The sequence below is a fragment of the Pipra filicauda genome, unplaced genomic scaffold (genome assembly GCF_003945595.2).
Source record: "Pipra filicauda isolate LSUMZ 115617 unplaced genomic scaffold, ASM394559v2 scaffold13_size5146498_pilon, whole genome shotgun sequence".
Classification (NCBI taxonomy): Eukaryota; Metazoa; Chordata; class Aves; order Passeriformes; family Pipridae; genus Pipra; species Pipra filicauda.
Window position 1 is genome coordinate 1,959,768 of NW_024103874.1, and position 22,388 is coordinate 1,982,155.

General features: G+C 42.9%; 1 long non-coding RNA gene across 1 annotated transcript in view; it reads right to left on the minus strand.

Moving 5' to 3' along the window:
• Positions 1–8,272: 8,272 nt before the first annotated feature.
• LOC120322652 overlaps positions 8,273–22,388 on the minus strand; it is a 115,850-nt gene continuing 101,734 nt past the window's right edge. Inside the window, exon 3 of the long non-coding RNA XR_005562475.1 lies at positions 8,273–8,425. This is a non-coding gene — a long non-coding RNA (uncharacterized LOC120322652). The remainder of the gene's footprint in view (positions 8,426–22,388) is intronic.

The following is a 22,388-nucleotide window of genomic DNA, read 5'->3' on the forward strand; positions in this document are numbered from 1 at the left end:
TTTCGAGCCTTTTCCCCACTCCTGCTTTCCTCTAATCTCTTTTCCTGAGTCTCCACTGTTAGTGCCTCTCTGGGAGCACAGAGGTGATGCTGAATGCTAATGAGACAGTAACCACTGCAGCCCTGGACCAGCAGGACCCAACTCCATCATCCAGGAGCAGGCAGGTGACAGGTACCCCATCAGGCACCGGATGATTGCCGTTGTCCAGCCATCAGTGAGTCATTCAGTGGGCAGTCCAGAGGCACTATTCCCACAGCTCTTACTTGAACCTGTGGAGCTGCTTCATCAGCACCTTAAACATGGCCAGAAATGGGATGAGGAGGATACAAACAGTACAACAGCAAATGAGAACAGTCTTTCCAGCAGATTACTCAGAGAGGGGGGGGAAGAAAGGATCTCTAAAGTAGCATCAACTTTCCCTTATAAATAAATCAAGTACAGCAAGATGCTTTGCTCTCCCATAGCACCCAACAGCTGGCAGGGGACTCAAAAAAGAGTAGAAAGTTTTCACAACAGCCCTGGAGAAAGGAAATATCACCTTCTTCACATGGATGAAGAAACAAAGGGGGCAAAGAATGATGTCCTCAGGGTCATGCAGAACAGAACAAAGACTAAAGAAAAACACCCAGAGTGTGCTTGTTCAGCACTGGAGGAGTTCTTGGAAGCATGAGATAGTTCCACATGTTATGATCACAGAGCATCACATGGGGTAAAGGAGGGGATGGGAAAGTCTCAGTGCTTCCCACAAAAAACCCCACAGTAATAAGCCTGGGGAAGGAGTTTTCCCAGAAGACTTCTTCCCACATCACTTATTTGAGAGGGTGGGACATCAAACCTCAAAATATGCAGCTTGACCTGACATACTTGTTTTTGCACAGCCAGACAAGGCAGCTGCCTGCTAAAGGCATCTTGTTACTGCTGTGCAATTCCAGAAGTTTATTTGGAGGGTTTTCTTAGCCAGCTATCTCCATACCAATCTTCCAGTGTCTTGTTACGGGAGGAGAACTAGGGCAAGGGAGCTTTCCAAGGGGAGGAAAACCCCCTAAGGCCTGATTAGTGGAAGACATTACATGCCCCATGTAGCTTCTTCCTCTGTGGGAAGGGAGGAATGCAGCTGCCTTATGCACCAAAAGTAGAGTCCTGAGGGCCAGGTAATCTGTGCTTATCCTGTGTTTGACCTGACACCCTCTCCCAGGAAGCAGATCACTGACCCTGCCCAGGGCAGTCACAACTACAGGATCTTTAAGGTCCCTCCCAATCCAGACCATTCCATGACTCCACGACCCTCAGTTTTCTTACCTCAGTGAGCTGCTTCACTGCTATGAAGCAGTGTAAGAACAGCAGTGGCAGAGCCCATCCAGGATGAGAAAGCATCAGTCTTTTTTCTGGACTCTCTGTGCAGTTCTGCAGTTGCCCAAGGAAGGTCACAAAATGCCTCCTTCTCAAAGCAAATGAAATGAGGAAATTCCTCATTTCTTTCTTGAGTAATGACACTAATAAATGGTACACCACTGTGCACTAAATCAGCATAACCCTTCACGGCTCACGGGGCTTGAAAGTGTTTATTGAACCTGTTTTGAGCTGCAGAGGACTCACGAAAAAGAAGGGAGGAAGAAGAGGCAGGGAGAGCAAACAAATCCAACTTATTCTAACAAACAACTGCTCTAATCTCGCAGCGATGGAAAATTTCTGGAGAAACTTTTCTCCCCCCTTATTTTGGCTCCCAATAAGAGCCAGACACTGTGAGAGGGAAGGTGTTTGTCAGAAAGCACGACTCCTAAAAGCCCAGCCAAGTGCGCCAGAGCAGCGAGGCAACTTCAGCCTCCAGAGAAATAACCTTCACATCGCAGTTTGACAAACAATATCAAAAACTATCAGGGAAGCAAGAGATCTCGCTGACTGCAGTGTTTTCATTCCCTTCTCAGCAGTGTGACCTCATCACAGTCGCACTCGCACAGAATCCTATTACTGCTGCCTCAGCTGCAGAGCTGCAAGACAAAGGAAGGTTACAGACATCCCTCCCCTCTGTGCCTTGCTAATCAATAGTTTTTATCTAATTTCTTTGCTTTGAGATACAGGAAAACAAGGTGCTGCATTTGAAATGGAAGGCTGGGAATAACTGAGCTTTGTGGAAATCAATACAAAATAGAATAGCTGACAATGTCATCCTGCTGAAAGACTATGAAGACAGATTTGAAGTTCCTCTAATTATCTGGATGTTTGTATTTTTAAACACTGACTTAACGTCTGCAGAAAAAAAAAAATTGGCTTTATTTAATAGCCATTGTGGTTTCAGAACTTTCTGTGCTACTGGTTAGTCTGCCCAATTTCCTTATATTTCCAGCCTGGATGGAAGTTTCCTTTTTGGTGTCAATTTAGGACTCAGCATGGAGCGGCTCTGCTGTCTTGCTGCATTTAGGTGGGTAATTTACACATGGCAACACAGTGGGCTGAACCCTGGCTGGCAGGGATCAACACAGCCCAGGTGATGGACAGGAGTTATTGCAGTGGACATGCTTTTTTCCCATTCATCTAAAGGCTTGGTAATTTTTAATAACCTCATATTGCTCCATTTCCTCACATTAGCTAATAAGAAACATGAAAGCCCAGCACTACTTAAACTAGAGCCAGGAGGATTAAGAAATCTCCTAAAAGTCAAAGAAGGAGCCCACAGATACTTAACTCAGAAGAGGGCAAGAAGCCAGAGCTGAGATGTAAAATCATGCTCATTGTGAAATGGAAGTGTCAATATTAAGCCTCCCTGGCCCCTTCCTGAACACTGAAAGGCTTCTCTGAACTAAAGCACACAAGAACTGAAATGAAGGCTGCCCAGCCCACTCCACTTGCCTTAGTGCCTCTCCAGAGTCTCTCAGCCAGGTACCAACACGAGCAGAACCCTCTCCTTCCCCCTCTTGAACTCTTATAGTGCTCCTGTGGGAAGGCAATAATTCCCTGCAGCCCTGCACTCATGACAGGCAGCTGTGTCACTGCACCCTCCCCTGCCCCCAGCAGGGAATTAACACTGTCCCAACAGCCCCTCAGCCAAATCTGTGTGTATTCCCACGTCCCCTCACCACGTTCCAGTGTTTTGCATCTCAAATGCGACAGAGGCAACAGAGGGGACTTTGGAGTAGAACATCTCCCCCAGACTCTGCTCAGTAAAACCCCTCTTAACTGCCTTCCAACCAAGGGACTTCAAGGGCAAAAAGACAAGAACTTCCCAAGTGCCTACACTTTTCCCACTGAATGCCCTCATCAGTCTCTGCAAGGCTGAGAGGCAGGGCACCTCTCCCACATCCAGCCAATCTGGGATTGCAAACTGAGCCATTCCTTTACTCGCTTCCCCTAAAGTGCAGTGGGTTTCTCTCAGTAAGCCCTGCCATACTCTCTCTGTTAAAGAGTGCAGGAGTACCCCTGATCCAACTGTTTAGTGGCTGGCTTGGCCAGGATGTGGATCCAGTTTCCTTCTGTGCTTGGAGGGATTCAAACCCACTTTCCCAGACAGCACCCCCTCAGTGAGGTGAGGATCATCATCACTGGGCTGCTGCAGAGGAAGAACCATTCCCACATCCCCGTTGCCTGAACAGGATGGCACAAGTCCTGCTTTATCACGAGGGGGGAAAAGGGGACTGGATCCTGACCTTTCAAACAGTGCTCCAGACAGCCAATCCCCCATGGAAAGAGAATGGAGCCCCCAGTGCTGCAGCAGGGTCAGGCTGACCCTGTCTTGAGCAGGGGTTGCTTTGAGCAGCTCCATCCCAGCCTGTGCCATGAGCCATTCCCAGGCTCCTCGCTCAGGGCCGTGGATCCCACCGAGGGGGAAGGCGTCGGGAGCTCAGAGTTTGGCACCCCCACAGCACTTCGGGTCCTGCCTGAGGTGGGCTGTGTTCCCTGGCAGTGCTCCTTGTCTCATGCTGCTGCTGGAACAGCACTGCCCTGGGCTTCGGCTGCAGGGGTTGTGAAACCCAGGGAATGCGAAATTCCTTCTGTCACAAAAAGCAGAACTGGAGCTGCTTCCCTGCCGAAGCTTCTCAGTTACAGCACAACATTTTTCAGTAAACCACGAGTTTTAATTTTTGTATAATTATGTGTAATTAATATGGTTGGCACAGAGCACCCACAGCCTCCCAAAAATGCAGTGCAAGCACTGACTGCTCCATGACGCCACTTCACTGCAGCTTGAGATCTTATTTTGGAATGCCCTGAGTTTGGGCTAGAAGGGGTTGTTTTAATTTAAGAATTTAGCTGTAACAAACTCTAAAGCTCATTCAGGATTATGGTTTAATGGATAAACCATGTTTTTCTGTAACGAACTGTCATAAATCCACCACTAGCCAGGTTTTTAAATAAAAATATAATTTTAATGTGATGGGGAATTGCTCACTCGTTAAACAGTAATAATTTCTCTCCCTCTCACTTTTTTGTGGGCCATAGAACTGCTGGCAAAGTTGGAAGCTGGACATTGTAGAGAGTAAAAATGATGATAGATAGATAGACACATACATACATACATACATACATAATGACTAAAAAGGCCAGATCTGAGTCGCAGTAAAGGCAAAAACTGCTTTAAAATACCTGTTCCTACAGTTTCTTGGCTGTCATTTCGGTGCTAACCTGGCAGGAAGATCAGCTGCTTATCCAGGGAAAACTACCAACGCAAGCATTTCTTGTTTTCTAGACAAACAGTAAATTCAATTTAAATTTGGTAAAGTTTCAGATTGAAAAAAAGGGAGACATTTTTCAAAACGTCAAAACATTTCATGTTGACATTTTTTTATCTAAAATGTTTGTTTCAGAAATGCCAAAAAGTTTCATTTTGACATTTTCCCAATTGAATGTTTGGTGGGTTTTTTTTAAATTGGCATCTTTCATGTAAAAGTTCAGGTAATGTTTAAAAAATGAGCCTTCTTTAAGACAAGCTAAATAGCTCAAAAACAAAGTGAAATACTTCAGTTCAGGTCAAATGAAATATTTCCCATTGATCAAATAGACCTTTGGTGTTTCCCTGAAGAGATCGCTTTTGTTTGACCTCACAACAGTTTTTTCTCTAGTTTATTATTCATAAAAGAAAGAGAAGTTTTGCCTGAGTTTATAAACATCATATTGATGTTTAATAGATTTCTTTGGTCTTCATAAATCTTATGGTCAGGCTCTCAAATGGGTTCTTGCACCTTAATAAATCATTGTGAATCAGAATGATTTTACACATCCAGGTGCACCTTTTAGCCCATCAAAAGCATGAGATAAAACATGTAACTTCAGCTTCTTCAGCTACTCTTTGGGCTAATGGGTTTCATTTTGCATTTGCAACGGGCTAAAATTTTTGCTGAAGATCATCACCAGCAGAGGGTTCAATTCACACATTTATCTGGGACTTGCTCTTGGCCGGGGAACAGCCCTGATTTCTTATTTATGAAGCTTTATTAAAACTCAGGAAAGGAGCCTAAACATTTTCCCTGAAACAACATCAGCCAAACAAAATGAGGAGCTGGAGATCTGGAGATGGATTAGATCAATCAGCAGATGAGCTGGGACAGTGCATCGTTTCATGGCTGCAGGTTGAGATTCTGCAGCTACAGCAGGTTGGAGATCAGTGAAATATTTCCTAGGCATTGTGTGTGATTTATTCTATATTAGAGTGTGTTAGGAACTGGCTAAAGCAACTCCAGAGCTGCTGGTGGGGATCATGGAGATGTTGCCCCCTATGGAGAGCAGATCGAGTTGCAGATGTTTGGAAAAGGTCGATCCCAACATCCAGTCTGTAAATGGGGGGTGGCAGGGTGAGGGCAGTCAGAAAATAAGAGGTCAAACATCTTGAATCACCAGAGAAGTATTACAATAAACCACCAAATCTATTTTTATAAGCATCTAAGTGAAAAAAAGAAGATGAGGGTGAAATTTAACCCGATCCAGGGATTTGTCAGCATCAAGGAAGGAGGTCCTATTATTTTCCTCCCTTTGCTGCATTCCCACTGCTCTACTTTGCAGTTGGTCCACCTCTTATTGATGAAGAAAAAAGAAAAAAGGTGCAGATTTCATATTTATTGATATTAATAACTTCAATGTTTCATATGGTATGTCAAAAGTAAATGGGTAAAACATAATCTAGGTCTATAAAATTAATTAAAAACTGGCCATAAAATCTTCTGTAGGCAGTGATGATCACTGGGATGATATGTGTGGGGCAAACCTTCATCTAGCAGTAGTCAATATTTTCACCACTGATTTTGGTGATGAGAACACACCAAGAAATGCTGCAAAGACATGAGAATATAAAAGGATTTTGACAAACTGGTGAAAAGGAATGAACAAACCAATTCAGTGAGAAGAACAGAAGGTTCTGTGGGGAGGTAAGAACAGCTGGTTACACAGAGGGGAGGCCAAGCAGGGAACCAAACAATCATTCCCAGAGAGCACGAGCTGAGCAAGAGTCACCAACATCACAGGAACTTTTGAAAGGTGGAATAACTTCTGGGACGTGGGAGGGAATCCCTCAAATCTAATAACCACCAGGAAGGCCCCACCTCACCTGGAGGCCTCACCTGCAGTCAGTGTGGCACTGTCAGAAGGCTGGGAGAGAACACAGGAGTTCCAGCAGGGAATCACAGTTCAGGTGCTTGAGGAAACCTTGATGGAACGCAGAGAGGGTGAGGTGGGAGGAGGATCCAAAAGCAGCCCACACAAAGGTAGATCCCCAGAAGATCCACTGTTTCTCATGTCCATGTTTAGCAGGATGAGAAGTAAATTGCAGCAAGGAATGTTTCACATGAATGCGAACTATTATTAATTAATTATCATTACTAATTTATTAGTACTATACAGCTCGTCTGCCAACATTCCATTAAACACTGCCAGGCTGTGGGTACTTCTGGTTAGTTACCACTCCCAAAGTCCTCCCCAGAGACCAATTCTGGGCATCAGCCAGCCCGTGTTGTCTTGCTTTAATTTACAAGTTGTCCCACTTGCCCAGCCCGATGAAGGAAAGTGTTCTACATGTTTAATGTTGGACCAGTAACGTTATGTCCCTTTGGCTGTCTCTTTACTAAAGAAGAAGAGGAGACATGACAGCTGTAAAATTCTTCAATAATTTGATGGAGTTGTTTGGGTGCATCTTGGCCAAGGGAAGCAGCACAAGTGGCTCAGGATTTGGGCTCTGCTGCAGCAGCAGAGCAGTGGGAGCATTTCAAACTGCAACATGATTGATTACAGCTAACAGATAGTCATTTTAATTAATGGGCAATCTCAACAGAGTTAAGTTTTATTTTTCCAAAGAATGCCAGTTAAATAAAAACTGGTTATGAATATTCGGCTTGGTGTCTCCTCTGAAAGATGTTTCAAGAAGTGAAAGAGAGAAGTAAGAAATCTTTGGGCAGAAATGGAGTTTGGGACACAATGTCAGAAACCTACTTAAGTCTCAGTCTGATTTCATTGGTAGTTCTGAGCCTCAGAAAAAAGAAAAAAAAAGGCAAAATTCAGGAGTTGCATTAACACTGTGACATATTATATAATTAACTTGTGGCATACTCTGACTCAAGAAGTCAAGGGGTTAAGAGCCTATGCAGTGTAACAGAGAACTAGTTATAGGATAACACAAACATTAGTCAGGATCAACATCTGTAAGGAACATCTGTTCCCGACACAGATCACTTGCACCTTTCTCCCACGCACCATCCTATCCAGAAACAAGATACTCAAAGGGGGGAAATTTTTCATGTTCAGTCTCTTTTCGGTGAAGAGGAAGAATCCAGCAGCAATGACACACTAATTTTTAATGACTATTTCATTTTAAATAAAGCTTAAGAGTTTAAAAAGGATCTTTACAAATCTTTATGTGAAACCATCCCCTTCCCTGTTTGAGGTCAGCTTTTGTTTCAAAGCTTTTAAATATTGGTTTAAAATGCACCTTTTTTTCAAAGCTCAAAGTAGAACATCAAAATGACACTCTCCAAAGAAATGAAAGCTTTAAAAAAAATCATGTCATTGAAAATTTGAAAAAAAACCATTTTCAAAATACCACAGAATTTAATTTCATTCATTTCCCATTCAAGTATTGCCAGGAAACCAAAAACATCAGATTTCTACCATCTCTAAAAATACTGGAGAATTCTGTGTGGTTGTGATTCATTAAGGCAGCACCCACAGAGCTGTGGGCAGGTCTTGTCTCACCTCGTCTGGGACATCGACAGTGTTGAAATCCCTGTCTGAGCCAGTCATCACAACTTCCTCTAACACCAGTGTGATGCAACATTATTTTATGGTAGGCATCCAAAATAGGTCAGATTCTGCTTATCTCCACTGGCAATAAAGGGCTCTAGATCAGCTGGAGAACTCCTGCCCTGATGTCACACACTAAGCATTCCCATTTCTATAAATGAAGCAGTTTCACCAGTAGGAATCAGGCTCAAAAGGTATCACACGGTACCTGTTAAGACAAGCACAAGGAAGACAATGTCTACAAAAGACACTGCAGGATGGATTCTCTTCACCACCTACCAAGTGTGACCTGGAGGATCTTCTCCAGGCCACTTGCAAGGCCATCTGCTTTCTCTTCTGTTGTCTCTGCACTTTATTGGTCGCTCGAGGAGAAGATGTGTAGGTGTCTTCTGCTTTTTGTAGCCCCAAAGACTTGGGCACAGAAATCAGATTTCACTTAGACATTGAAAGGATAGAAAATGTGTGAAAGATTGTAATGATGTTCTCAGGGTTGCTGGATTAATTTCCCGTTGCTGTCACTGACAATGATTTATCCTGGTGGTTCAAATTCTGCTGGTAAACATGACACACTGAGGTCAGCTCTGCCTCATTGTGCTGAGACAGAATTTTCCAAAACCAAGCATGAAGCTCTTACTTTCTCTCTCAGTGCTCTGTGGACCATGTTTTTAAGCAACATGTCCAAGGAAAATAATCCTTGTTACTTAGACGAATACGTGTAGTCCCTCGTTGTTCCACCATAGTTCACTGTTGTAACACTTTAAACTCCTCAAATATCACAACTGGAAGAAATCAGCTGGTGCATGTGGAGCAGGATCTCCACTTAATAGATGGGATAAGTGACATGGACTTTTCTACCTCAGTGTCATTTACTTTACAGAGTGTAAGTGTTTGGACTTTCCAAGCAACAAAGGACTCTGTCCTTTAAATGTAGCAGCTGGTACCATGGAATATGGGAAGTCAGTACTTAGGATGTATGAACACAGAATTAAATGAAGTTTTTTCTTTCCATCTGATGGGTGTTACTGGCTAAAGCAAAAGGAAGGAAAAGGTGTAGTGAACTGTGCTACAAAAACACACCCTGAGGATGCAGCAGAGAAAAGAACAGCGAGGGATGGAGCAGGGGAAGGCAGGGGGTGGCAGTGGAGCAGGACACTGGTTCCTCACAGCCAAACCCAGCAAAAATGAGGTTATCCTGCTGCAGACATGAGCTGGCTCAGACAGAGACAGGTTGGTCACAGCTCCTCCTGTGGAATCACCAATCCACCACTGCAATCAAGATTTATTTATCTGGCTCCCAAATTCTGTCATCAACGTGAACAACAACAACAACAAGTGAAAAAAATCCCTCTAAAGCCTTTTGATGGTTTTATCACCCATGATATCAAAGGAGCCATTGACAAGAAAAACCTTCATTGTATTGATGTGATACAGGGGCAAATGATTAAATTCATCACAATAATTCAAAACAGGCTTTTTTTTTTTTAAAGTTTATGAACTAATTTTTTTTTTTAACCTCTCATTCTTCCCATGATTGTAGTGCTTCTCTCCTAAACTCAGGCAGTAGCAAATGACAATGGCCCTTGGCAGGAAACCAGAGCACGTTCTCCAATGACCAGCACTCGATAACTCTGGCACTTGGTTGTGCCCAGGAATCTGAGGGGTGGATCAGAACTTGTGCCCTGTAAAGTCATAGTGCAAAATGAAGAAAGTGCTCCAGAAAAAACTACATTCTGGGAGGGCTCTCTGCTGAAGGACTCCTATTCAACTGAGGGGGAATGGATTATCCAGTTTTCAGAGACTGTTTCTTTGGGATGGATGAGTCCATTTCTGGTTCACTGTGGGACCTTTTGTTGCCATGAGAAAATAAATTCCTCTCCACGGAGCAATTCTAGGACACTCCTTCCCAGTCCTGAGCAAGGCAATAAGATTTCTGCCCTCTGTGATTGTGGCTCCTTGTGGCACAGAATACCTGCAGTCAGTGTAAGCACCAGGACGGAGTTTGAACTCCCTTTTCCTGGCTCACTTCCAGTCCTGCCCTTTCCTCTAGGATATCACAGCTGGCTAAGGATCCCAGGAAGAGAAGCTGTTTGCCCTTTCTCCTACCTGGCTCTGCAGTTTATGGGTCAGGTCAGGAGCTGACTCATTGAGGACACCCAAGAGCACACGGGGTGGAAGGGAAGTGGTGGAAATCTTTGGCACAGGAACGGGGACAGTCTGTGGCAAACCAGTCCCCTTGTGGTGAGGGGAACTGGATCTGCAAGTCTTGGTATGACCAAGAGAGAAGCTACTTCCTAAACTTTTACAGCCAGAATCCAGGAGGGATCATTCTCTCTTGGGTGAATAAAGGATGTTTGGCCACCATTTGGAGCAGGAGTGAGGCTAAAACCCACAATCAGCCAAATCTGCCAGCACTCACACACATGAATTTGCACTGAGGCTTAGTTGCCTGGGTTTTTTTTAATGGAGAACATAATCAGCTCACTATATATTCTCCTTGTGTAACCATCTATCCATCATCTCCAATATGCACAGCTAAAAAAGCACAAACCAGATTGTCATTGTTATTTTTTGAGAAAACATTTCTTTGTTCAAGTGCAAAGCTTTGTCTCCTTCAGTTGTACTGGGTTTTAGTTATTCTAAAATCTGACTTTATAAAAACCTTCTGCAGAAGCAGATAAAATGAAGGCTCTCTCTGTGTAGGAGTGATTAGTATTCTGTAGTGTCGCAGTACATTTTCATACTGATTTTTTGTGTGTTTCTCCCCCATCAGAATAGTACACTTGTGGGTTCTGCATATCTTAAAATAGATTGAAGATAACATTTTTTTAAAAATCTGCACTTGGGCCCCTTAATTATCCAACTTTTTTGCAACTTTTGAAGGCTGATTATTCATTTTAGGTAATAAAAAATGTGAGTGACTGCCCAAAATCAAACATAACGGTGTTCGAAGGGAAGGCTGGAAACACTTGGTTCATATGTACTTTCCTTCTTTCAGGTGCAGAAATCCTTGGGAATGTAAACACTGGATGGTTTAATTGTTTCTGTATATTAGAGGAAAATAGATATTTCCTAATTATACAAAATGACCGTACTGACAAGGACACAGCCTGGCTGCATCCCCTGCCCTTCTCCCTGGAGAAGTGGCCTTTAATTGCCTGGCAGTCCATAAACACCCACAGAAGAGGGAAGAGGCTGGTGCAGGGCCTGGGCCTCAAATACATCACTGGAACGTTCAGCAGCAAGACCTGAGCAAATATTTAAACCAGAAACAACTCCAAGCAAGTGCACAAAGGGATGTTGGAGTTGGCCTGGGCCAAACGTCGGGGAAACAAATCTGAAAAGCAAAAATCCCACAAATATCATTTCAATGACTTTACTACCTTCTGAGTCTGATGCTTCTAAAACAAAAAATCAGATCTTTTTTTTCTCCTCTTTCCCTGTGTGCAAGTGAAAATATTTATATTTAAATTCTTGTTGCCCTTGAACAGTGGCTTCCTTTCTTGTGTTCCTTATGGATAAGCAGCTGCCTTCAGCCCCAGTATCACTGCATTGACTTCAGCTGTATTACTAATGTGCTTAGTGATAGGCACGTGCTTAATTAGCAAGGAGAAAAGAGACTTTAAATAGTTCCCCGATCTGGGAAAGCTGGTTTAGGTTAACTACAAATGTGATTTGCCTTTTGGGAACCTTGGTCTCACTTCCATGATTGAGGGCAAACCATAACGGAGTAATGGACAGATAATGCACTTAACTCCATTTTTTTAAACAATATTTTATTGATTTAACTGAAAATCTCAGGTCTGTGGATTTGCTCTCTTTACTGCCAGCCAATAACTGTGTTAAAAGAAAAAGGAGGGGGGGGACAAGACACCAATGTCTCACTCTGAGATTTTAACCCTTTCCAGCTTTTTTCCTTTATAAACCTCCTTTGTCTCAGAAGATGGGAGGAAACAAAGCCAGAAGCATTTCTTTGGCACAGCAGCGAAACATAGAGAGAGAAGAAAGGCAAAACAGGGACAGCCCAATTTGTGTCACAGCTCACTACATTAGAGCATGTCTGAGCCCTGGATTTTCTCTCTGTTCATGCCAGTACTCCTTTGATGATTACTTTATCTGAAACAGATAAGACATCATGAATTTGATTATGGCATCACTCCACGTGCTTTGACAGGGCCTCAAGCACAGTGGTAAATTGCTGTCTGAGCACTTCCATTCTTATTACATGGCACGGCTGCAGTTAAGGACTGAGCTGGAATAAATATAGAATTTAAAAAAATGATAACAGTCACTCAGCCTTTAAAGAAATTACTCCTTTAAAGTTACAGTGTCTTCTCATTACTTTCAATGTCATTCAGTTAAACATTAATAATTGCTGGCCTGTGCATAACCTGCAAGCTCAAAGCCCTCCCAGAGCCCAGCCAGTTCTACAGTGTTGAAATGTCATTTTTGACCATCTTTGTAGAGTTTAATCAGTACAGTTTAAACTGTACAGGACTGACGAGGAGAACTGTTGACGGCAGTTACTTTGAGACTGATCATATAATTTTCAATCTGAATTTTATGACTGCAGTATTTTAAGCAGAACAGTACAGTAACTGTAATTTTAACAAGAGGAGCATTTTACTGGGTTTTTTCCCTATGCACTAGTCTGGAATTCTACACACTTAAACAGTCTCTTAGTTTAAAGACCTCAGTCTTGGTAAAAAGAAAACTAATGTACACCACAGTTCAAAGTAGGTTGTCTGAAGAGCAAGCAAATACATCACTGCATTGTCACTGCAAGTTCAGAAATCCTATTATTATTATTATTATTATTATTACACCTTAAAAATACAAGATTTAAGTCAGAGGAAAGTCTACAGAATTCTGAGGTGAGACCATTGCATTTCCTTCTGACTCCTTAGAAGTCCAAACAGGGGAGAAGGTTTGTGGAAGACTTTACAGGATAAATGGAAGACATCCCACTGGAAGAGGGAAAGTTCTTTGTGAACGTGGTTGGTTCATTTTGTCCCATAAGTTTGCAGGAGTTCACCTGAAGGAGGATGGTTTTCAGCCACCAGAAGAGCTGGGTTTTATCAGCCACATCTGGGGGAAGAGAAACTTCCAGTGGACCAAGAGGATGTAGCAGGGGCAGAAAAGGGAGAAAGGAGAGAAGAAAACTTGAGTAAAATTACCATTTTTTTTAAATGTATCTTTATTAATGCAGTTACTGCCTGATCATCCTTCAGCCAACCACGATGAGTGAAAGTCGTGGCAGGAATCCAAGATCAATCCTGACCAAACTTAGGGAACACATCTGGGAGAGCAGAAATTGCAGCTTCACCACTGGGAAGAAGAAACTTGGATTCAGAAGGACCAATAGTGCATGGAGTGATGCAGGGAAAGAGTGACTGTCCTCTCCTATACTGTAAGATACTTGTAAAAAAGGTGTGTAATCCAAAGGCTAAATCTTTCTTTAACTGGCAAATAATGCTCTTATTTTGCTTGATTAAAGACCGGGTAGAAACCTCTAAAGGTGTCTTGAAAAGTGCTAAAGCATGGTCCTATAGTGCCATACCTAGAAAAAATTTATAAGGTAGTATACAGATATATTAAAGATTTTATTAGACATTAGAAAACATGTTTTCCCTGTTAGGGTGGTCAGGCATTAGAAGGGGCTGCCCAGGGCAGTGGTGGAGTCACCATCCCGGGAGGTTTTTAAGAGGTGGGTGATGTGGTTGAGGGGTTACAGTGGCAGTGCTGGGTTGACAGTTGGACTGGATGATCTTAAAGGTCTCTTCCAACCTTGATGATTCCATGATTCTCTGATTCAGTACCTCAGACAGACCGGATCTCACAGCCCAGCTGTTTGGGAAGCAGGGCTCGGAGCTCACGGAGCGAGTCTGAGGAGCCGCAGCGACCTCCATGGAGGGTCCACAGCCTTCCTCCCAGGAGCAGCTCCCAACCCTGCAAGTTTCCTGGGACTGCTTTTGTGTCTCAGGGTCACAGAACTCTGCCCACAGAGCCGGGTCAGGCTCCTGTCCTCCTCAGCTGACAGGGTGTGCCCAGAGCCAAAGCAAAGAGGGGCCCCTGCTTTGATGTGCCTCACCAGAACCCCAGAGAAGTGCATGGAGAGTCTTTCAATAATTAAGAGTTATGGATTTGAAAGCAGAGCTACTAGCACTGCCAAGCTCCACCAAAGTCTTTGAAAAGAACTCTGTCAAAATGCGTTTCTAAGAAGAAATTATGTTATAAATTATTTTTATGGAATGTTCCAATGTTAAGTGAATATTTAGGTTGCAGTTCATGAAAACCTCCCTCTTCTGAAAAAATGTTTTCATTTTTTAGATTTCTCTTTGTCAGCATTTCTAACAGTAAAAATGACAAACTTTCATGGGTAGGTGCCAATGGAGACAGCTGTATTTTATTATTGAATACTTCTGGTGCTTAGTTTGGCACCAGTCCTGTTTATATTGCTAGTAAGATTTCATGCAAGCCTTTGCAAGGTCTTGTGTTTAAACTTAAATGTCTGATATGGTTTGTAATTGATTCCACCCTGTTCCCTCCCTCCTCCTTCTCAGTCCAGTTTGTAAAAGAGAATTTATCACTGTGTGGGGAACACAAACCTTCCAGTGCTGCGGATTCAAAGACAAAAATTCCATAGCAAGATCCTAGAAACCTCTGGTTCTATTATGACTCTCTTCAACTGCTAGGAGAATGTAGTAACCCCTGCTGTTCCTGCCCTCGGATTCTTATTTTTTGGTGTGTATTTTGATTAATTGACTTTGCTCAGGGTTAAATCACACCAACCCATGTGCTTCCCATCTTGGAGCAAAAAATCTACCTATTGGCTGTACCTCCCCGTCCTTTATTTTCCTGTTTGTCTGTGCCCTAGCCTGGGCACACTGGGCAGTTTGCTGAACGCTTGGATGGGAGTCAGTGAGTATCAAAAAGCAGCTTCACAACAATATCCCTTCAACAGGAAGACGGATTTGCTTTGGTGCCTTCCTGAAAAACACCGAATGGCTGAACTTCACTTCTGTGAGGGCTCAAATTACACGAACATGAAGTCACTAAGAGCAGAGGATTTGTTTTATATGAGTGAACTTCAGAAGGCAGCAGAGCAGAGTTTTTTAAAACCCATCCACTGGAGCTCCATAATGATAAACAAGGCAGGTTCATGTGCCTTGGGCTGGTGTGTACAGAGCCAAAGATAACCCAAGGATTAAACACCCACCGGCCGATTTAGCATGTAATGAGCTACTCCTGATGGAAATCAGGGAACTGCAGTTGGCCTTGAGAATCACTTGTCATTGCCAAGAGCTCTGTGATAGCCAGCCTGGTCACACCTCCTTTATCACTGCCATGGCTTGCAGCAGATCCTGCTGGGCCTGAGATGCTCTTTTTGGTGTTTGCCAGTACAGCCAGAATTACAACACCCGTGTCTTTGGCCGTGTCTTCAGGGTTACTGCGGTACAAGAAATGAGTGTGTGCTCTATGTCACAGCATTCTCCTCTTGTCCCCACCAGATCATGCACAGAGTTTCACAATATTTCAAATTCAGCTTTGCTGAATTGGTTTATATCAGAACTGCATCCATGCCTTCAGAACTCATTCTCTATGTGCTGCTAATAAATGTTTTCCAGATTTAAAGATAAAATGGGATATTCACAATCAACTCAGGTTCCCACATCGCTCTGTATTCTGTGGTGGGCCCCTGTTAAAACTGTAAACATACTCCCTTACCTCATTACTCTGAATTTTGTTACAGTGAACTGCATGTGCAGCTTATCTCACCATAACAAATTTCTCTACAGCCATAGCTGGAATGACAATGTGTTTCTGTAGAGGAGGAAAAACTATACAGGGCTTTAAAAGTCAATGTTTCTCTCCCACCCACCATTAAAAAAAAGTGCGTAGAAACTTCCTGTAGGCATAAAACCATGAAGACACTTGCACAGGGTATGATTGTTCTTCAAGGGAAATGAAAGGATCCTCTGTAGATTTCAATACAGAAAGAAGGCTATAATTGCATGTTATGCAGATATCATTCATGACAGAATTACAACAAATATCCAATGCCAGGAACTCAGACGAGGAGCTGTCGCGTTTTGCTAATCCCGCTCTCTTGGGGTGAACAAAAGATGGTGCATCAGTAAATTGGCACCAGAGCTTAATTAGTGCTCTCATTCAGCCTACTAAGTAGGAAGAGATGGCAGAAGAAGTAGATAATATTCAACAAGCAGAGGGGCAGGCAGGCAGATCTGGATTAATAGAAATTGCAGACCTGGAGATCTCTAGAGAGTGCAAAACACAAGCGAAAATTTTATCCAACTTAATCGCAGTAGAATGCGAACCAGAATTCCCATAAGTTCTTTTGCTGCAATGGATATGAAGCCAAATGAACCCAGGTTTCCTCTAACTCTTTGTTTCACCTTCTGCTATGCAGGAAGGGGGGGAAGTGGGGCTCAGGCAATAACTTATCCTGAAACATTTTTGGAGCTAAAGGTCAGGTAGAGTTCCAGGAGAAGTGAGTTCCAGAGGAATGTAACTCTGAGTAAGAATTCCCATGTCCAGCTCCCACTCCCATCCTGATGGGGATGATTAGCTGAAGTTTCCTGATGAATGTAGGTGTATGTAACAAGTCAGGGAGAGGGAAGTGATAGATTAGGTCATTTAGCCCAGTTTAGCAGCACTACGTGGATAGTTCAACCCTGCAGATTTGACACAGAGCTCTTGGGCAGCACGAAGCAAATAACCCAAGATAATGAAGTTCTCTTCCAGCTGGAAGGTGCTTCCCTGCAATTCAGCATTTGTCAAAGGTGCTGGACAGGATTCAAGATTCTCCCCTGGCACGAAAGCTTCACTACAAGTCTGCAGAGAAGCTGATAAGCTCCTTGATTTTAACATCTGAGGAAAATAAAAACATGTCAATTCTTGACTGGGGCAGATAAAACAACCATTTTGCTGGACTGGGATAACATTTCAGACTCTGGGGCTGGAGGTGCATCCAGCAGGACCTTGACATGATGCACATTTTGACAAGAGGCAGGTTTATTGATTGAACACTGGTCAGGCAAATGGAACTTGCTAAGAATTGACTCTGGTAAACAGAGCTTGCTGCAGTGCCAGGCAAGCCTGTGTTACAATCAATTTGATTTTGTTATAATAATAATCTGCATCAGACTTAGCATCCCACTGAACAATCATTGGAGTAACACGGCTCCAGAAACACAAGGGAAAAAGCTCTCTTGGACTTGCTTTGGGGCTCTAGCAGTTTGAAAATATTCCCAAATCATTCATTTTCATTCAATTATTTATCCCTGATTTACACAATTGCCCACCAAAATGATTTTTTACCATATTAATTTGGGCACATGTGACAGCACTTTTCACCTTTCACGCACTTTTCCTCGCTGCCTCCTCTTGCTTCTGAGAGATTTACTGCTCTACCGACACGAGTTTTCCAAATCCACAGCACGCAGCATGGAAGCTGCAAGGGCTCTTAATTCATTTGGCAAAAGCCATTAGGATTTTGTGAGTGTTGCAGCAGTTTAACACCCTTCCCGAGGGAGGCGTTCGGAGGACAAACTGCCACGCGCGGGGTTGTTGTCACCGGCGGATCCTGAACTTGGTGGCACCGAGGGAAAGCTCGTAAAAGCACGCGTCTGGTTTGATTCTTGACTTTGCCACACTTTGTGTGTGACCTTGAGCAGGTTCTGAGGTTCAGTGAGACTGAGGGCAGCTCAGCCACAGATATATCAGATATCTGTGCTGTATATGCACTGTTTACTCGACCCACCTCCAAAACCAACCCAAACGCTGACCCAGCCCCGCTGCAGTGAATCTGCTGTGACAGAAAAGCTCTGAGCTGAATGCAGCTCCAGGGTTAGTTCAGCAACAACTCTCCATAAAACTCCTGGGTCTGGGTCTAAGAAACAACCACAAGTCATCCCAACTGCAGGAGTTTCCCAACCTTGCTAACAAAGCACCTTTGTTTGGAGCATTGGCCAGGTAGAGATGGTGGGTTCATCTGTTACTCAAACCAGTTGATTTTGAGAACCTTTATAATTCCTATGCAGCATTCCTAAATCTTCTGTGCACCCATCAGTGGAAATTCCTGATGACATTTTGCTTTGAATTGTACAAAAAAAAAAAAAAAAAGGTTCCAGAGAAACATGGGAAAATTAGCATTTGCTCCTCAGCCCTCTTCTCAATTTAATCTACCTGGGTACTTTAAACTCTCTAGAGAATGAGAAACAGCACCAAATGGAGCATTAATTCCAGTGCTTGGTGCAAGAAATAAACACACTTCAGTGTTCCTTGCATGCTGAAAGAGCTCTGCATTTTAACTTGTTTGATGCCTAAATTAAGCCCAGCAAAATATTCCTTGGCTTATAAAACTGTATTAATTAAGAAAGTGCCTGATATCCTTTTGATGAGTAGGTTCAAAATGACAGATTTGAAGGGAAAGTTTCATCAGATTTTAGTCCTAACCAGACACTGAAAACTGATTTTTTGAACTGATAGTGGAACCCTCACACTGCCAACATGGACACCAACACAGAAAGGAATCAACAGAGTTTTAATTACATTCCGCAGACTTGGATCACCAGTGCTTTGGGTGCTGAAACATTTTCAGGTCTTGGTGACTGATGTGGAATATTTGAAGTGTGCAAAAATTTTTTCCATAACTTACAAGAGAAACAAGCATTTACTGAAGCTTTATAAAAAGATTTGGTGACGTCCCACCCATTTCTGAAAATTTTCCTGAATGAAGATTGTACTTCGAAGGCTCTCTGAGTCTCCTGTCCACAAAGGTCCTATCTGTGTAAGGTTAAGTGTTTCAAAGAGATGTTCAGTACCAGGGAGGCTGCCTACAGTGTACACAGAAATTTAAATACTCCAAAGCCCTGGGCAAGTGAGAGAGAAACTGCAGCCAGTGCCCCCCCCCCTCATATTTTTCTGAAGCAGGAGAAACAGTCTCATCCAGATTTAGATGGACTTTGTTTTAAAGACATCAGTGTATCAAACGTTTGTAAAAGAATCAGCCACTATCTCGTGGCAAGTTCACCAGACAGAACCCTTAGTTAAATATATGATGTGGTTTCTACCTGCCAGACAGAAGAACACATCACGTTTCATTTTGGATAAATTGCCATTAAAATGGCAGTTCTTTGGGCAGCGATGGAGGCTGTTTGCCAGCGAGACCCCCGGGACCAGATGGGCTCTGCAGTCCCCCCAGGACACGGCAGACGTGTGTCCTCTGAGGGTGTGTGTCCGAGGAAGGCACTGCCAGCACTCCACAGGAAAGCCCACGAGTCAACAGAAAATTTGGTTTCTCACCGTTGCCAGTTCTTTGGACTCTGCAAACACAAATATTCACTGCAGAAAAGAAGTGCATGAAAGAAAGATACTGTGGGTGCTTGGAGCTGTTGCCTCCATGCCACCCACTAGACTAACTCTCAAAAATAGGACTTCAGTAAAGTAATCCCTCCACGTTTCCTTTACACAGTGGTGGTTGGACACTGGGACCCAAATGCCCATTCCTCTTCCAGGGCATTCTGGTTTAAGTTAAAGCCACTTGATGTTAATTTTCAGCCTTAGCAATTACTGAACAATTTCTGTGTTTTATAGAAGTTGCAGCAGGAATATTCCTCTTGGGGTGAATCAATGTCAGCGTGTGCCAAGAAAGGGATTATTTTACAGGAGATAGTTACTTTTCCTTCTTTTTCCTGCCTCATAGAGAGTCATTAATTCCGTGGGTGATTCTAATATTAAGTGTACATGCATGTGGTAGGTGGGTGGCAAAGACAGTTATTGATTATTATATGGACATATCTGCCAGAGCTCATCCCAATGTAATTAGAAATCCATGGCAATGAATACTGGAGTATGCACAAAGCTTAATAGCAGCTTTTGGAATAGCACAGCAGAACAAATACCCATGGAGAAGGAAGATCTCTGCTCACAGAAGGCAGGGTGTGGAACAATCCAGTGGAGTTTGGTTCCTCTTTATGACACACCCATAACTGCTTTTTCATTTGCACAAAACTTTGCTGAGGTTTGGACGTGTGTCATTCCAAATCTCCTCCTTGAGGAATGGTTTAAAAATATAATGGGGCAAATTATATCTATGGCAGTTCCCCCCTGCTTTGACTCAAGAGAAATGAAGACCTACTGCACTGGAAGAAAGGGTTTCAGTGCATGGGACCTCTCTGGGCCAGAGATGATTTTCTGACATCACAGCTCTGGGCTAAATCTGCTTAGAAGGTCCCTGTTTTGTTACAAGTTTCCAAGTCTGCCCATTTCCTTCACTATTGGGAATTACTCATAAATCACCTTGCTGCAATGGAATTAAGAGCCATCAAAAAGCTCAGGAAGGAATTGTTTTGTCATTCCAACACTACACAGGTATATGTTCCCACCTGCACTTTAAATTCTCACTGATTTCAAACCCTGAGGTGAAAACACACCCAGAGAAGAGTTGTGTGAGTGGTGGATACCCTTGGACAGCAGCTTGGATTGTAGCAGCTCTTAAATCTCTCCATCGAAGGGCAAAAAAGAGTCTAAAATGTCTGTTCTTAAAGAACTTGCAGAGTTCTTTATGAAACAGACCCTTTGGCAGAAATTTCTCTTCTACAGAAATTATTTTCTACACAAATCCTCAAAGTTGCTAAATCCTTCTGAGAGCCACTAATGAACTCCAATATCTACTGCTTTTGGCAGATGTTCAGGGCACTGAGGATCTCACAAGGATTTTACCTTGACTCTCACTAGAATGGAGCATCTAATTGAAGCAAACCCAAATTAATTTGCTGTGCTGCAGCCTGTGCAGCTGCCATCTCGTGAGAGAGGGTCGAGACTCCCAAAGAAAAGCTGGGAATGCAGCACTGGGCTATCCTCAGGACACATACCATGGTCAGGCAGGGGCACAAACAGCAAGATCTTAAAATGCTTAAATGATTAGTAAATATCCAAGCACGTGCAGTGACCATGAACCTCAGAGCTGACATTCCAATGAACTTGGAATTGGAATCTGAAGGACAGAACTGAGCACAGTGAGATTTGCACTGGATAAAACTCTGGCAACCATGCTATTGAATTCTATAATATCCAGCAGTGGAGAACTCTGGAAATCCAGGTGAACCTCTGTAGTCACAAGTTTAAAATGGGGCATCTGCTCTGCTAAATCTACTTTCTAAAACTTCAGCATTCATATTTTAAAATAGCAAATTCTACTTGTCTCTGTCACTTGTAAAGTGGATGCTGTTACCCACCACAAAACATCCATCTTTGGATGGAAAATTGCTTTTCCACATTATTTTTTGGGAAAGCCTGTCCATTGGATTCCCATTTAAAAACAAATAGGGAAATGAAAGTGGCAAATGTTTTTATTTTCCACACTTTCATTAAAAAGGAAAAGCTATATTTTTACAGCAAATATACATATATATAACAGCTTCACTGAAAGAAAGTAAGTTGTCTTGAAAAAAATAAAAAAAGCATGACTAGCTGCTGTGCTAGTAAAATGTTCTGAAATCCATGGAGACAGAGCCATATCCTGACAGGCTCCTTCCCACTCTGTGTCATGAAGGAGACCCTGAGCATGAGCGAGGCCAGGAGTATCTATCAGAAAATTACAAATGGCTACATGTGCAATTTTAATTAATGAACTGGTGACCTGAAAATGTAGATTTCAGGAAACACCAGCTGGTAAAACTCTGTACAACAAACTGAGGCCAAGCAACTGGAAAATCACTGACAGCACAGTGTCTTAGTGGCAGCTCTGGAAAGAAATCCAGGAACTTTAAAATGAAGCACGAAAGCAAATGTTTCAATGAAAAAGTATGATATGAACACCTTTGTTATCAGTATTTCTCTTGTAGGAAATATTCTTTTGTTGCTACACTAAGTTTAATTGCATTAGTAACAGTGTAAGGAGTCTCTTCCAAGCAGTTGAAAACAATAATGAGTTCAGGCTGATCCAAGTCTTTACAGAGAAGGGAAGTGAGCCTGAGAAGAGCAATATTAGTGCTGTGTCAACACTAATATCAGAGTCACAGGATCGTTTAGGTTGGAAAAGACCCTTAAAATGATCAAGTCCAACCATTCCCCAGCATGACCAAGGCCACCACTGCCCCATGTCCCCAAGTGCCACGTCCACACGGCTTTTACATCCCTCCAGGGAT